At 39.2% G+C, this 18,223-nt stretch overlaps 2 pseudogenes; one reads left to right on the forward strand and one right to left on the reverse strand.

The window, feature by feature from the left end:
* LOC145715129 (EF-hand calcium-binding domain-containing protein 13-like) overlaps window positions 1–18,223 on the forward strand; it is a 98,939-nt pseudogene that overhangs the window by 56,868 nt on the left and 23,848 nt on the right.
* LOC145715131 (U4 spliceosomal RNA) lies at window positions 5,182–5,308 on the reverse strand (annotated as a pseudogene).

The following is an 18,223-nucleotide window of genomic DNA, read 5'->3' on the forward strand; positions in this document are numbered from 1 at the left end:
CTCATAATTAATTTACTTATCTAAAGCAATTCTAATAAAACCCTGACTTTTTTGATGAATTGATTCTAATATTTGTATGCATAAACAAAGATCAAGAGTAGCTAAAACACTCTTGAGGAAGAAAAACGTGGATAGGGTGTATGAGTGGTGTTGGAGGGATCTTGCTACCCTGGATATTAAGACTCATTATAAAGTTACAGTAAGTAAAACAGTGTGAAAATGGCACAGGGATAGAGAAATTGACTGATAGGACAGGATAAGTAACTTCCAAATATATCTACACACATATAAGGAAACATATATAATGAGGTGGCAGATTACTGGGGGGGGAGGGGAAGCACCAGTTAATAAATGGTGCTGGAATAATTAATTATTCAAATGTAAAAAATAGAATTGGATCCCTACCTATATATCATATTCAGTAATGATTTCCAGATACGAACACTAAAATTCTCTTTAGAGAAAGAAGAAAAATTTTCTGACTTAGAGTTACAAGGAATTATTTTTAAGATACAAAATCACTAACCAGAAAAGAAAAGATTTATACATTTGACTACATTAAAAATAAGAACTTCTCTTTATTAAAAGGTAATACAAACAGAATGAAAATACAAGCCACAAATGTAGCAAAGATTATTATTAAAAAAATTTTTTTTTAATGTTTATTTATTTTTGAGAGAGAGAGAGGTGCAGAGTATGAGATGGGGAGGAGCAGAGAGAGAGGGAGACAGAATCTGAAGCAGGCTCCAGGCTCCCAGCTGTCAGCACAGAGCCCTAAGCGGGGCTTGAACTCATGAATTGTGAGATCATGACCTGAGCCAAAGTTGGATGCTTAACTGACTGGGCCACCCAGGCATTCCAGAGTAAAGATTATTTGTAACACTCATAACAGCGAAAGATCATTGTGGAGAATAAATAGAAAACCCCTATAAATTAACAACCCAAGAGAAAAATGGCCAAATTACAAGAACAGCCATTGCCAGATGAAGAAACATAAGTTGCTAATAATCATATGAAGTCTTTTTATACATCATAGTAATCAGGGAAATGCAAAATTTAGGTCACAATGAAATACCTTTTGATGCTGACCAAATTGGCAAAAATTAAGGTCTGTTAATTTAATTGTTGGTAAATAAGGCAAAAGTGGTGAAAGAACTTTGAAAAACATTATGTAGTATTCTGTAAGGTTTTCATACTTCATGGCTTAGAAAATCCATTTTTTAGTGATACATCCCAGAAAATCTCTGCACTGATGTGCAAGGAGACATGTTAAAAGTGCTCATAGCAGCTCTGATCCTAATAGAAAAAGGAAGGAAGGGAGGAAGGAAAGAAGGAAGGAAGGAAGGAAGGAAGGAAGGAAGGAAGGAACAAAAAGAAACAACATGATCGGTGATAGAATGTATAAATAAATTGTGGTATTTACCACTGATGCATGATGAAATACTGATAATGTGTACGTTAGTGAAAATGAACTATAGCAATATACTATATGGATGGTTCTTGGAAATATATTGAATGAAAAAAGCAAGTCTAGGTTGCTATAGTGTGATTATTTTTATAGAGCTGTAAAACAAAATTAAGGAATATTTTGTTTATCCTGTGTAAAATTTTATGTAAAAAAGCAAGACCTTGGTTAATTTTAAAAAATTCAGCAATGTTCTCTCTGTAGAGAAGCAGTAGAATAGAATGGGGGAAGCACAGACGCAGATGCAGTGGTGTTAATAATGTTCTTCAACTGTGAGGGAGAGGAAGGGGGAAAAATGTTACAGAGAGGGAGTGAGGCAAACCATAAGGACTCTTAAATACTGAGAACAAACTGAGGGTTGATGGGGGTGGGGGAGAGGGGAAAGTGGCTGATGGGCATTGAGGAAGGCACTTGTTGGGATGAGTACTGGGTGTTGTATGGAAACCAATTTGACAATAAACTATATTAAAAAATAATAAAAATAAAAAGTAATTTTGTCCTTAAAACAATAATGTTCTTCAAATGGGAGGTGGGTTCAGTGGTTCAGCTAAAACATTTGTGTATCAAATAGACATTATCAAAAATAGGGAATCTATTGCTTTAGAAAGTTATATGTTCCTGTTAGTGAATGTAAATCTTCATTAACTCTAACATTCGCCTAGAATTTTTCAAAGTCTCATTTTTTTCAAGTCTTTAAATATTTGGTTAAGAATACAAAGTAATTTGGTGCTCCTTAAAGTAAACTTCTCAAAGATTCTTTATCTTGGAAATAGGCAATAGGCTGTGCCTTATCTTTTATAGATTAGAACTGGAATTTGATTTTTTTAGTGGGATAAACAAAGGAGTAGTGTTATCAAAAGCTCATCCTATTTATATAAAACCTTTATATGCGGCCTTAGAAAATTCCTAGAAATCTTTATCCATTCTAATATTGGGATATTATATATAATCAAAGAAAGACATTTTCTAAGTATAGAATGACTATTAAAATGTTTAATAGTTTCAAAAGCATACTGGAATAAAGATAACAATGTGAATGGTAGCCTGAGGTGGGAGAAACCAGAGGTCAAGAAAGCTCACTTCTAATCTCTGATCTTGTATTTCCTTTTGTGACCTGGGGAAAAAAATCATGATATCATGTCTAAGTATTTTTTAAAATGTATAAAATAATACACTAATTCTTTACCGACATATCTTTGAGTTGTTGTCAGGCCAAGACAAGATAATGTAAGTTAAAATTAAAAATGTTGTACGCTTGTAACTAGAAAGATTTTGATTAACTTTCCTGGCATTTTTCAGTTTTACTTTCTCCTTGTGTGTTGAATCGCTTTTTCCTCTTAGAACCATATATTTTTAGTGGTATTAGCTGATGGCTATAATCATGTTATCTCCCTATAATTTAGTTTACATAATTCTATAGTTGTCATAATTAACATTTGAAGATATTGAAGAAAATATTCTTTTCTCCTTAGAAACGAAAAAAGTGAATTTTAAAGATTTCATTGATACAATGATGACCAATACGGAACGCTTCTCTGAAAAATTATGTAAGAACATCACATTTTGTGCTTTTATTTGCTTTTTCAAGTTTATTTATTTATTTTGAGAGACAGAGAAAGAGCAGGGGCAGGGCAGAGAGAGAGAAAGGGAGAGAGAGAGAATCCCAAGAAGACTCCACACTGTCAGTTACAGAGCCCAGTGCACAGCTCGATCTCACAAACCATGAGATCGTGACCTGAGCGGAACTCAAGAGTTGGACACACTTACCCGACTGAGCCACCCACCCCAACATATATTGTGCTTTTAGTGGACCAACTGGTGTGACAAACTTTAGAAGAGTGTAGCAGACTAGAAGAGGTAGTCATCTTGTAGATCATCAGCCAAACAGATGCCTGGCTTACTGCTGATGTTTGGTTTCAATCTTCTCTGTTAATGATTTCTAAATCTCGAGCACTTCCATGTGCAAATGAATTGAAAGTTTTTACGAGCTTCCTGTTTATCCTCACACTTACTATAAAGAGCTAGAACCGTGTATATAAAATTCCTTTTCGGAAGATGTAAAACGTCTTCCCAGTTTGGGGAAGTGATGCCATCTAGTGACTAGCGCTGAGTACTCATATGCAGAATTTCCTCTTTCATTTGTTTATATATTTTTTTCCATCTTCCAATTTATTCAGTAATATTTACTGAGCCATTGTTATATATGCTTTCTGTTAAGCTGATGAGCTGTTAAGATGAGAAAGACAGTCTTGGCCACTCAGAAGCTCACTGTAAAGAAATACAAGGTCTTATATGTACATTTTAAATGGAGTGAAGCTAGTTTAAAAATTGAAGCGAAAAGTAGCATTTTGTTATTTTGTGCTTAGCTGTTGGGTAATAGTGCATTTTAAGTAACAGTTATTTTACCTTACACTAGAAATCAATTTAATTTGCTTTCTATACAAGGTGGAACATAATAGATTAATTGGATGAAGAGATTATTTGCATTGTTAGTCACTTCATTTATCCTAGGAATTTTAGTTTCGTGGAGATAAAAAGTTTTTGTTTTTGTTTTTAAACATTTTTATTATTTTTGAGAGACAGAGAGAGCACGAGCCGGGGAGGGGCAGAAAGAGACAGAAACACAGAATCTAAGCAGACTCTAGGCTCTGAGCTTGTCAGCACAGAGCCCGACGTGGGGCTCGAACTCACAAACAGTGAGGTCGTGACCCAAGCCGAAGTAGGATGCTTAATCAACTGATCCACCCAGGCACCCCGAGTTAAAAAGTTTTATTATCACGGAGTTGTATAGTATATTATCTTACTCGTATCTATAGTTAAATTTCCTTTCTTGTTGTTAAATATTGCACATTTATATTCACTGCTTTCCTTTTTTCTTCATCTGGCTGCTCATTTCTTCACCAGACAGCTTATTGGTTCTGTATACCTCATTGGGACCTTCTATCCATTTATCCCTCAACTTTGTCCTTACCCACCAGTCTCCCTGTTTTCACTTTTCTTCCTTATCCACTTGAAAATCACTGGTCTGTGTACCTCGAATACCCTACAGTCTTCAGTACCCTAAATTGCCCTTTGGTTGCACCTGTCTTACAAAACTCCCAACCCTGGCTTTTCCTCGTGGCTGACATCATTTCTAGAGAAAATTATATAGCTCAGCAGATTGAACACTTTGAAATCTTGACCATCAGTGTCTGGTGGCCCTCAGCACTACCTAGGAATTATGTGATTCCCACCCTCTCCCAGTTAGTTTATTCTTTTACTCTCTGAAATAACTAATTAACAATCTCCATTCTCTCAAACTTCCATTCCTACTCCAACCTTAGCCCTTCTCACATTTAGCAGATAACTTAGCCTTTATAAGGAAAATAGAAGCCTGTCACTATTTTGAGGACGTTAAGATATTTCCCAATATTTTCTCCTAAAAGTTTTTAAGTATTTCTTTTTCATAGTTAAGTCTTTAATTCACCTGAAATTGATTTTTATGTTTAGAGTGAAATTGGGATCCAATTTAATTTTTTTCCATAAAGATATTAGCTGGTGACAGTTTTATATTAATTCTTTGAGATTTATGTATTATATAAATTGATTTGGAACCTGACACTCACACATGATGGCCTTGGGATTTAGGTTATCATTGGAGATTTTATTCCTTCTAGTCATACCTCTGGCAGAGAACAGGCTTTCTTCTTGAATTCCTAAAAAGGTGACTAAAGTGTTTTTATTAATAATTTTCAGACGGAAAGATTTTCCGGGGCCCTGTCTTTTTTGGGAAAAGTTTTCAATTAGCAATAATCGCGCCTCGGATAAACCTCATTGGCTATGATACTGCCACTGTGCAAAGCTGGGCCCTGTCTTTTTTTTGTTTGTTTGTTTTGTATTAAATTTTTTTTTAATGTTTATTTATTTTTGAGAGAGCAAGAGACAAAGTGCGAGCAGCAGATAGGCAGAGAGAGAGGGAGACACAGAATCCGAAACAGGCTCCAGGTTCTGAGCTGTCAGCACAGAGCCCAATGGGGGACTCGAACTCACAAACTGAGAGATCGTGACCTTAGTTGAAGTCGACGCTTAACTGACTGAGCTACCCGGGCCCTGGTGTTAAGTACGCACCTCTATAATTCTAGACTTGTCTGTATCAAGTAATAACAATAATACTTATTATATTACTCACATTTATTGAGGGTTTACTATGTGCCAGTACTGTTCTAAATAATTTTTATTTATTAACTCACTTAATTCTCACATCAACTCTATTATTTTTATTTTATGGATGGGAAAACCACAGCCCAGAGGGTAAAGAAGTCACATAGCTAGTATGTGGTAGAATTAAGATTAGAACTCGGGTAGAGTGGTGCCTGGTTGGTTCAGTCAGTTGAGTGTCCGACTTTTGATTTTAGCTCAGGTCATGACCGCAGCGTTGTGAGATGGAGCCCCACATCAGGCTCTGTGCTGGGCATGGATCCTGCTTAAGATTCTGTCCTGAGAGGCCCTTTGTCAGCTTGGCAGAGTGGTGCCACCCCAGAACCCGGGTGTGTGGAGTGGGATCCTTTAAGACGTTGGGGTTTGAATCCCAGCTGAGTGCCTGGGAGGTGCAGGAGACTGTGGAGCGGGACAAACTGACCAGATCGTGCCTGTGCTGTGCTGTGAGGGCTGCCTGAACAGGGTGGTTTGGTCTAGGGAGGAGAAACTGCGACGATGCCATTTTCCTCCAATCACCAACATGGTGGGGCTTCAGGGAACAGGACAGCAGGCCCCCAGTGGAGGTTGGACTGCTTACACCAAACCCTGCCTCACCATGCCTGGCAACTGCATATCTGCTGGAGGGAGAATTGACCCTTACCCAACCAGAGGGTCCCTCCTCCAGACCAGCACAACCACTGGTTCCAGGGCACCATCGGACAACGGTCCGGCAGTTTTTCATTTTCTGATTTGATTTTTGGAAATACATATTTTCTTTTCTTGTCTTTTCTCCTTCTTCTTCTTCCTTCCCTTCTCTATTCTGGTTGTTAATTTGTTTAAGCAGGCATTTTTAATCTATGCATTTTACACCTCTTCTGTATCTCCTCCTTCTTTATTTTTCTCTCTCTCTCTAGATTAAGCCATATAGTTTCTCTGATTCTCTGCCTGCTCAATTTTTTTTTCTCTTTCCCTGCTTCTGTCATTTCCCTCTTTCTATGGGATAAGGCTTCTTCCACCCCCTCCCCTTTTTAATTTTTTCCAGGGTTACTTCAATGAACAAATCAAAGCACGCCTGGTGGAAAGTCCAAACCACCAGTGCGAGTAGGGGTATAAAGCAACCAGAGTCACAACAACAGAGAGCATGTGACACACTCCAAAAACACCTCCTGAAGGGTCAGGCCCTGGATAGTATATGACCCCTTTTTAACATAGTAGTACTCACAGGGGCAGGACACATAACAAACTATTAAAACACGTAAAAGACAGAAAACTAGACAAAATGACTAGACAGAAGAATTCTCAAAAATTCTAGGAAGAAATGACAGCCAGAAAAATTGCTCAAAACAGATATAAACAATATATCTAAACAAGAATTTGGAATAATAGTCATAAGACTAAGAGCTGGGCTTGAAAAAACTATAGAAGACAGCAGAGAATCTATTGCTGCAGAGATCAAGGACACAAGAGATAGTCATGATGAATTAAGAAATGCAGTAAATGAGATGCAAAATAAACTAGATGCAGAGACAGCAAGGATGAAGGAGCAGAGGGAAGAATAAGTGAAATAGAAGATAACATGGAAAATGATGAAGCTGAAAAAGAGAGAGAGAGGAAAATATTAGACCACGAGGGGAGAATTAGAGACCTAAGTGATTCAATGAGATATAATAATATCTGTATCATAGGAATTCCAGAAGGAGAAGAAAGAGACAGGGGCAGAAGGTTTGTTTCACCAAATTATAGTTGAGAGCTTCCCTAATCTGGGGGAGGAAGCAGACATCCAAGTCCAGGAGGCCCAGAGAATTCCCTTCAGAATTAACAGAAGCAGGTCAGCCCCAAGGCATGTCATAGTGAAATTGGCAAAATACAAAGATAAAGAGAGAATTCTGAAAGCAGCTAGGGACAAACGGGCCTTAACCTACAAGGGCAGACACACAAGGGTAGTAGCAGACCTGTCCACTGAAACTTGGCAGGCCAGAAGGGAGTAGCTGGAAATATTCAATGTGCTGAATAGGAAAAATATGCAGCCAGGAATCCTTTATCCATCAAGGCTGTCATTCAGAGTGAAAGGAGAGATCAAGGCTTTTCCAGACAAACAAAAACTGAAGGAATTCATGACCACTAAACCAACCCTGCAGGCACTCTGTGAGTGGAATGCTGCAAAGACTACAAAGGACCAGAGACATTGCCACAATCATGAAACCTACAGATAACACAATGACACTAAATCCATATCTTTCAGTCATAACTCTGAATGTAAATGGGCTAAATGCCCCAATCAAAAGGCATAAGGTATCAACATGGATAAAAAACCAAGTTCCATCTATATGCTGTCTACAAGACACTCATTTTAGACCTGAGGACACCTGAAAATTGGAAGTGAGGGGATGGAGAACCATATATCATGCTACTGGAAGTCAAAAGAAAGCTGGAATAGCCATACTTATATCAGACAAACTAGATTTTAAAGTAAAGACGGTAGCAAATGATAAAGAAGGGCATTATTGTCATAATTAAGGGGCCTATCCATCAAGAAGAGATAACAATCGTAAATGTTTATGCCCCCAACTTGGTAGAACCCAAATTTATAAATTAATCACAAACATAAGCAATCTTACTGATAATAATACGGTAATTGTAGATGACTTTATTTTTTTTCAATATATGAAATTTATTGTCAAATTAGTTTCCATACAACACCCAGTGCTTATCCCAAAAGGTGCCCTCCTCAATACCCATCACCCACCTTCGCTTCCCTCCCACCCCCCATCAACCCTCAGTTTGGTCTCAGTTTTTAAGAGTCTCTTATGCTTTGGCTCTCTCCCACTCTAACCTCTTTTTTTTTTTCTCCTTCCCCTCCCCCATGGGTTTCTGTTAAGTTTCTTAGGATCCACGTAAGAGTAAAACCATATGGTATCTGTCTTTCTCTGTATGGCTTATTTCACTTAGCATCACACTCTCCAGTTCCATCCATGTTGCTACAAAGGGCCATATTTCATTCTTTCTCATTGCCACGTAGTATTCCATTGTGTATATAAACCACAATTTCTTTCTCCATTCATCAGTTGATGGACATTTAGGCTCTTTCCATAATTTGGCTATTGTTGAGAGTGCCGCTATAAACATTGGGGTACAAGTGCCCCTATGCATCAGTACTCCTGTATCCCTTGGGTAAATTCCTAGCAGTGCTATTGCTGGGTCATAGGGTAGGTCTATTTTTAATTTTCTGAGGAACCTCCACACTGTTTTCCAGAGCAGCTGCACCAATTTGCATTCCCACCAACAGTGCAAGAGGGTTCCCATTTCTCCACATTCTCTCCAGCATCTACAGTCTCATGATTTGTTCATTTTAGCCACTCTGACTGGCGTGAGGTGATATCTGAGTGTGGTTTTGATTTGTATTTCCCTGATGAGGAGCGATGTTGAGCATCTTTTCATGTGCCTGTTGGCCATCCGGATGTCTTCTTTAGAGAAGTGTCTATTCATGTTTTCTGCCCATTTCTTCACTGGGTTATTTGTTTTTCGGGTGTGGAGTTTGGTGAGCTCTTTATAGATTTTGGATACTAGCCCTTTGTCCGATATGTCATTTGCAAATATCTTTTCCCATTCCGTTGGTTGCCTTTTAGTTTTGTTGGTTGTTTCCTTTGCTGTGCAGAAGCTTTTTGTCTTCATAAGGTCCCAGTAGTTCATTTTTGCTTTTAATTCCCTTGCCTTTGGGGATGTGTCGAGTAAGAGATTGCTACGGCTGAGGTCAGAGAGGTCTTTTCCTGCTTTCTCCTCTAGGGTTTTGATGGTTTCCTGTCTCACATTCAGGTCCTTTATCCATTTTGAGTTTATTTTTGTGAATGGTGTGAGAAAGTGGTCTTGTTTCATTCTTCTGCATGTTGCTGTCCAGTTCTCGCAGCACCATTTGTTAAAGAGACTGTCTTTTTTCCATTGGATGTTCTTTCCTGCTTTGTCAAAGATGAGTTGGCCATACATTTGTGGGTCTAGTTCTGGGGTTTCTATTCTATTCCATTGGTCTATGTGTCTGTTTTTGTGCTAATACCATGCTGTCTTGATGATTATAGCTTTGTAATAGAGGCTAAAGTCTGGGATTGTGATGCCTCCTGCTTTGGTCTTCTTCAAAATTACTTTGGCTATTCGGGGCCTTTTGTGGTTCCATATGAATTTTAGGATTGCTTGTTCTAGTTTCGAGAAGATTGCTGGTGGAATTTTGATTGGGATTGCATCGAATGTGTAGATAGCTTTGGGTAGTATTGACATTTTGACAATATTTATTCTTCCAATCCATGAGCATGGAATGTTTTTCCATTTCTTTATATCTTCTTCAATTACCTTCATAAGCTTTCTATAGTTTTCAGCATACAGATCTTTTACATCTTTGGTTAGATTTATCCCCAGGTATTTTATGCTTCTTGGTACAATTGTGAATGGGATCAGTTTCTTTATTTGTCAACTGATGAATGCAACTGTTGAATGCAACTGATTTCTGTACATTGATTTTGTATCCTGAAACTTTGCTGAAATCATGTATCAGTTCTAGCAGACTTTTGGTGGAGTCTGTCGGATTTTCCACGTATAATAACATGTCTTCTGCAAAAAGTAAATGCTTAACTTCATCTTTGCCAATTTTGATGCCTTTGATTTCCTTTTGTTGTCTGATTGCTGATGCTAGAACTTCCAACACTGTGCTAAACAACAGCAGTGAGAGTGGACATCCCTGTCGTGTTCCTGATCTCAGGGAAAAAGCTGTCAGTTTTTCCCCATTGAGGATGATGTTAGCTGTGGGTTTTTCATAAATGGCTTTTATGATGTTAAAGTATGTTCCTTCTATCCCGACTTTCTCGAGGGTTTTTATTAGGAAAGGATGCTGAATTTTGTCAAATGCCTCTTCTGCATCGATTGACAGGATCATATGGTTCTTATCTTCTCTTTTATTAATGTGATGTATCACATTGATTGATTTGCGAATGTTGAACCAGCCCTGCATCCCAGGAATGAATCCCACTTGATCATGGTGAATAATTCTTTTTAGAAGCTGTTGAATTCGATTTGCTAGTATCTTATTGAGAATTTTTGCATCCACATTCATCAGGAATATTGGCCTATAGTTCTCTTTTATTACTGGGTTTCTGTCTGGTTTAGGAATCAAAGTAATACTGGCTTCATAGAATGAGTCTGGAAGTTTTCCTTCCCTTTCTATTTTTTGGAATAGCTTGAGAAGGATAGGTATTATCTCTGCTTTAAACGTCTGGTAGAACTCCCCTGGGAAGCCATCTGGTCCTGGACTCTTATTTGTTGGGAGATTTTTGATAACTGATTCAATGTCGTCACTGGTTATGGGTCTGTTCAAGCTTTCTGTTTCCTCCTGATTGAGTTTTGGAAGTGTGTGGGTGTTTAGGAATTTGTCCATTTCTTCCAGGTTGTCCAGTTTGCTGGCATATAATTTTTCATAGTATTCCCTGATAATTGCTTGTATCTCTGAGGGATTGGTTGTAATAATTCCATTTTCATTCATGATTTTATCTGTTTAGGTCCTCTCCCTTTTCTTTTTGAGAAGCCTGGCTAGAGGTTTATCAATTTTGTTTATTTTTTCAAAAAACCAACTCTTGGTTTCATTGATCTGCTCTACAGTTTTTTAGATTCTATATTGTTTATTTCTGCTCTGATCTTTATTATTTCTCTTCTTCTGGGTTTAGGCTGTCTTTGCTGTTCTGCTTATATTTCCTTTAGATGTGCCGTTAGATTTTGTATTTGGGATTTTTCTTGTTTCTTGAGATAGGCCTGGATTGCAATGTATTTTCCTCTCAGGACTGCCTTCGCTGCATCCCAAAGCGTTTGGATTGTTGTATTTTCATTTTCGTTTGTTTCCATATATTTTTTAATTTCTTCTCTAATTGCCTGGTTGACCCATTCATTCTTTAGTAGGGTGTTCTTTAACCTCCATGCTTTTGGAGGTTTTCCAGACTTTTTCCTGTGGTTGATTTCAAGCTTCATAGCATTGTGGTCTGAAAGTATGCATGGTATGATTTCAATTCTTATATACTTATGAAGGGCTGTTTTGTGACCCAGTATGTGATCTATCTTGGAGAATGTTCCATGTGCACTCGAGAAGAAAGTATATTCTGTTGCTTTGGGATGCAGAGCTCTAAATATATCTGTCAAGTCCATCTGATCTAATGTATCATTCAGGGCCCTTGTTTCTTTATTGACTGTGTGTCTAGATGATCTATCCATTTCTGTAAGTGGAGTGTTAAAGTCCCCTGAAATTACCACATTCTTATCAATAAGGTTACTTATGTTTGTGAGTAATTGTTTTATATATTTGGGGGCTCCTGTATTTGGCACATAGACATTTATAATTGTTAGCTCTTCCTGATGGATAGACCCTGTAATCATTATATCATGCCCTTCTTCATCTCTTGTTACAGCCTTTAATTTAAAGTTTAGTTTGTCTGATATAAGTATGGCTATTCCAGCTTTCTTTTGACTTCCAGTGGCATGATAAATAGTTCTCCATCCCCTCACTCTCAATCTGAAGGTGTCCTCAGGTCTAAAATGAGTCTCTTGTAGACAGCAAATAGATGGGTCTTGCTTTTTTATCCATTCTGATACCCTATGTCTTTTGGTTGGCACATTTAATCCATTTACATTCAGTGTTATTATAGAAAGATATGGGTTTAGAGTCATTGTGATGTCTGTAGGTTTCATGTTTGTAGCGACGTCTCTGGTACTTTGTCTCACAGGATCCCCCTTAGGATCTCTTGTAGGGCTGGTTTAGTGGTGACGAATTCCTTCAGTTTTTGTTTGTTTGGGAAGACCTTTATCTCTCCTTCTGTTCTAAATGACAGACTTGCTGGATAAAGGATTCTTGGCTGCATATTTTTTTCTGTTCATCACATTGAAGATCTCCTGCCATTCCTTTCTGGCCTGCCAAGTTTCAGAAGAGAGATCAGTCACAAGTCTTATAGGTCTCCCTTTATATGTAAGAGCACATTTATCCCTCGCTGCTTTCAGAATTTTCTCTTTATCCTTGTACTTTTCCAGTTTCACTATGATATGTCATGCAGAAGATCGATTCAAGTTACGTCTGAAGGGAGTTCTCTGTGCCTCTTGGATTTCAATGCCTTTTTCCTTCCCCAGATCAGGGAAGTTCTCAGCTATGATTTCTTCAAGTACATCTTCAGCACCTTTCCCTCTCTCTTCCTCCTCTGGAATACCAATTATGTGTAGAATATTTCTCTTTAGTGCATCACTTAGTTCTGTAATGTTCCCCTCATACTCCTGGATTTTTTTTATCTTTTTCTCAGCTTCCTCTTTTTCCATAATTTTATCTTCTAGTTCACCTATTCTCTCCTCTGCCTCTTCAATCCGAGCCGTGGTTGTTTTATTTTGCAGCTCATTTATAGCATTTTTTAGCTCCTCCTGGCTGTTCCTTAGTCCCTTGATCTCTGTAGCAATAGATTCTGTGCTGTCCTTTACACTTTTTTCAAGCCCAGCGATTAATTTTATGACTATTATTCTAAATTCACTTTCTGTTATATTGTTTAAATTGTTTTTGATCAGTTCGTTAGCTGTCGTTATTTCCTGGAGATTCTTTTGAGGGGAATTCTTCCGTTTGGTCATTTTGGATAGTCCCTGGAGTGGTGCGGAACTTCGGGGCACTTCTCCTGTGCTGTCTTGAATAACTTGCGTTGGTGGGTGGGGCCGCAGTCAGACCTGATGTCTGCCCCCAGCCCACCACTGGGGCCACAGTCAGACTGGTGTGTACCTTCTCTTCCCCTCTCCTAGGGGCGGGATTCACTGTGGGGTGGCGTGCCGTGGCCCATCTGGGCTACTTGCACACTGCCAGGCTTATGGTGCTGGGGATCTGGCGTATTAGCTGTGGTGGATCGGCAAGGTGCACAGGGGCGGGAGGGGCAGGCTCAGCTAGCTTATCCTTCCGTGATCAGCTTCTGGAGGGGCCCTGCGGCACCGGGAGGGAGTCAGACCCGCCGCCAGTGGGATGGATCCACAGAAGCACAACGTTGGATGTTTGCGCGGTGCAAGCAAGTTCCCTGGCAGGAACCGGTTCCCTTTGGGATTTTGGCTGGGGGATGGGCGAGGGAGATGGCGCTGGCGAGCGCCTTTGTTCCCCACCAATTTGAGCTTTGTCGTCCGGGGCTCAACAACTCTCCCTCCCGTTGTCCTCCAGCCTTCCCGCTCTCTGAGCAGAGCTGTTAACTTATAACCTTCCAGATGTTAAGTCCTGCTTGCTGTCTGAACACACTCCGTCCAGCCCCTCCGCTTTTGCAAGCCAGACTCGGGGGCTCTGCTTGCCCGGCGGGCTGCCCTTCTGCCCTGACTCCCTCCCGCCAGTCTGTAGCACGCACTGCCTCTCCGCCCTTCCTACCCTCTTCCATGGTCCTCTCGTCTATGCTTGGCTCCGGAGACTCCGTTCTGCTAGTCTTCTGGCAGTTTTCTGGGTTATTTAGGCAGGTGTAGATGGAATCTATGTGATCAGCAGGATGCGGTGAGCCCGGCATCCTCCTACGCCGCCATCTTCCCTGTGGATGACTTTAATACTCCACTTACAGTAATGGAGAGATGACCTAGGCAGAAAATTAATAAAGAAACAACGGTCTTGAATGATACCCTGGACCAGATGGAGTTGACAAATATATTCAGAACTTTTTATCCAAAAGCAGCAGAATACACATTCTTCTCGAGTGCACATGGAATATTCTCCAAAATAGATCACATACTGGGTCACAAAGCAGCCCTAAATAAATATAAAAGGATTGAGATCATACCATGAATATTTTCAGATCACAATGCTATGAAACTTGAAATCAACCACAAGACAAAATTTGGAAAGCCTCCTAATGCATGGAGGTTAAAGAACATCCTACTAAAGAATCAGTGGGTCAATTAGGCAGTTAAAGAAGAAATTTAAAAATATATGGAAGCAAATGAGAATGAAAATAAAACATTCCCAACCCTTTGGGATGCAGCAAAGGCAGTCCTAAGAGGAAAATACACTGCAATCCAGGCCTATCTCAAGAAACAAGAAAAGTCCCCAAAACAGAATCTACCCTCACACCTAAAGGAACTAGAAGCAGAGCAGCAAAGAAACCCCAAAGCCAGCAGAAGAAGAGAAATAATAAAGATTAGAGCAGAACTAAACAATATGGAATCCAAAAAAACCCAAAAAACAAAAAACACAGTAGAACAGATCAATTAATCTAAGAGGTGGTTTTTGGAAACAATAAACAAAATTGATAAAACCCTAGCCAGACTTCTCAAAAAGAAAAGAGAGAGAACCCAAATAGATAAAATCACAGATGAAAGAGGAGAGATCACAACCAACACCACAGAAATACAAACAATTATTAGAGAATACTGTGAAAAATTATATGCCAACAAACTGGACAATCTGTAAGAAATTGGACAAATTCCTAGACACCCACACACTACCAAAACTCAAACTGGAAGAAATAGAAAATTTGAACAGACCCACAACCAGTGAAGAAATTGAATCAGTTATCAAAAATCTCCCAACAAATGAGTCCCAACAAATGGGCCAGATGGCTACCCAAGGGACTTCTACCAGACATTTAAAGCAGAGTTAGTACCTATTCTTCTCAAGCTGTTCCAAACAATAGAAATGGAAGGAAGGCTTCTGGACTAATTCTATGTAGCCAGCATTACCTCGATTCCCAAACCAGACAGAGACCCCACTAAAAAGAATTACAGGCCAATATCCCCGATGAACATGGATGCAAAAATTCTCAACAAGATACTAGCAAATTGAATTCAACAGTATATTAAAAGAATTATTAACCATGATCAAGTGGGATTCATTCCTGGGCTGCAGGACTGGTTCAATATTCGCAAATCAATCAATGTGGTATATCACATCGATAGAAGAAAGGATAAGAACAATATGATCCTGTCAATAGATGCAGAAAAAGCATCTGACAAAATACAGCATCATTAGTAAAAACCCTCCAGAAAGTTGGGATAGAAGGAACATATCTTAACATCATCAAATCTACATATGAAAAGCCCAAGCTAATATCATCCTCAATGGGGAAAAACTGAGAGTTTACCCACTGAGATCAGGAATACAACAGGGATGTCTACTCTCACCACTGTTGTTTAATATAGTGTTGGAAGTCCTAGCCTCAGCAATCAGACAACAAAAGGAAATAAAAGGCATCCAAATTGGCAAAGAAGTCAAACTTTCATTTTTTGCAGATGACATGATACTCTACATGGAAAACTCAAAAGACTCCACCAAAAAACTAGAACTGATACATGAATTCAGCAAAGTCGCAGGATATAAAACCAATGTACGGAAATTGGTTGCATTTCTATACACCAAGAATGAAGCAATAGTAAGAGAAATCAAAGAATCGATCCCATTTACAATTGTATCGAGAACCATAAAATACCTAGGAATAAGTTTAACCAAAGAGGTAAAAGATCTGTATGCTGAAAACTGTAGAAAACTTATGAAAGAAATTGAAGAAGACACAAAGAAATGGAAAGGCATTCCAGGCTCATGGATTGGAAGAAAAAATATTGTTAAAATGTGGATAGTACCCAAAGCAATCTACACATTCAGTGTAATCCCACTCAAAATTGCACCAGCATTCTTCTCAGAGCTAGAACAAACAATCTTTCAAATTTGTAGGGAACCACATGAGACCCTGAATAGCCAAAGTAATGTTGAACAGGAAAACCAAAGTAGGAAGCATCACAATCCCAGACTTCAGCCTCTACTACAAAGCTGTAATCATCAAGACAGTATGGTATTGGCACAAAAATAGGCACATAGACCAGTGGAGTAGAATACAGAACCCAGAATTGGACTCACAAAGGTATGGCCAATTAATCTTTGATGAAGCAGGGAAGAGTATCCAAGGAAAAAAAGAAAGTCTCTTTGGCAAATAGTGCTGGAAGACCTGTACAGTAACAAGCAGAAGAATGAAACTGGACCACTCTCTCACACCATACACAAAAATAAACTCAAAGTGGATGAAGGGCCTAAATGTGAGACAGGAAACCATCAAAACCCTAGAGGGGAAAACAGTCAACAACCTCTTTGACCTCAGCCACAGCAACTTCTTACTTGATACGTCTCTGAAGGCAAGGGAGATAAAAGCAAAAATGAACTATTGGGACCTCATCAAGATAAAAAGTTTCTGCACAGCCAAGGAAACAATCAACAAAACTAAAAGGCAACTGATCGAATGGAAGACGATATTTACAAATGACATATCAGATAAAGGTTAGTATCCAAAATCTATAAAGAACTTACCAAGCTCAACACCCGACAAACAAACCAGTGAAGAAATGGACAGATGACATGAGCAGACACTTTTCCAAAGAAGACATCCAGATGGCCAGCAGACACATGAAAAGATGCTCAACATCGCTCATCATTAGGGAAATACAAATCAAAACCACACTGAGATACCACCTCACACAGGTCAGAGTGGCTAAAATTAACAACTCAGGAAACAACAGATGTTGGTGAGGATGTGGAGAAATGGGAGCCCTCTTGCACTTTTGGTGGGAGTGCAAACTGGTGCAGCCTCCCTGGAAAACAGTGTAGAGGTTCCTCAAGAAATTAAAAATAGAATTACCCTACAACCCAGCAATAGCACTACTAGGAATTTATCCAAAGGATGCAGGAGTGCTGATTCATAGGGGCACGTGTACCCCAATGTTTATAATAGCACTATCAACAATAGCCACATTATGGAAAGAGCCAATGTCCATCCACTGATGAATGGATAAAAAAGATGTGATACACACACACACACACACACACACACACACACACACACACACCAGAATACTACCGGCAATGAGAAAGAATGAAATCTTGCCATTTGCAACAACATGGATGGAACTGGAGGGTATTATGTTAAGTGAAATAAGTCAGAGCAAGAGAGATATCATGTTTTCACTCATATGTAGAATTTGAGAAACTTAACCAAAGACCATGAGGGAAGGGAAGAGGAAAAAAATAGTTTCAAACAAAGAGGGAGGAAGGCAAACCATAAGAGACTCCTGAATACAGAGAACGACTGAGGATTGATGGGGAGACTGTGGGGGAGGGGAAAATGGGTGATGGGCATTGAGGAGGGTACTTGTTGGGATGAGTACTGGGTGTTGTATGTAAGCGATGAATCATGGGAATCTACTCTTAAAGCCAAGAGCACACTGTATGTTAGCTAACTTGACAATAAGTTATATTTTAAAAAAAAAAGCATTCTCTCTCTCTCTCTGCCCCTCTCCCATATGCACACACTCTGTCTCTCTCTCAAAAAAAAAGGCAACTCATGGGGCGCCTGGGTGGCTCAGTCAGTTAAGCATCTGACTGTTGATTTCACCTCAGGTCATGATTTCACAGTTTGTGAGCTCAAGCCCTGCATCAGGATCCATGCAACGGTGAGAAGCCTGCTTGGGATTCCCTCTCTCTGCTCCTTCCGCATGCCCTCTCTCTCACTCAAAATAAGTGCATTAATTTTTAAAAAAAGCAACTCAGAGCTTATGTTCTCTACTTATGCATTATACCATCTGACT

This window comes from Panthera onca (genome assembly GCF_046562875.1).
Source record: "Panthera onca isolate mPanOnc1 chromosome E1 unlocalized genomic scaffold, mPanOnc1 haplotype 2 h2.Chr16_ul_12, whole genome shotgun sequence".
In the NCBI taxonomy this organism is placed as follows: Eukaryota; Metazoa; Chordata; class Mammalia; order Carnivora; family Felidae; genus Panthera; species Panthera onca.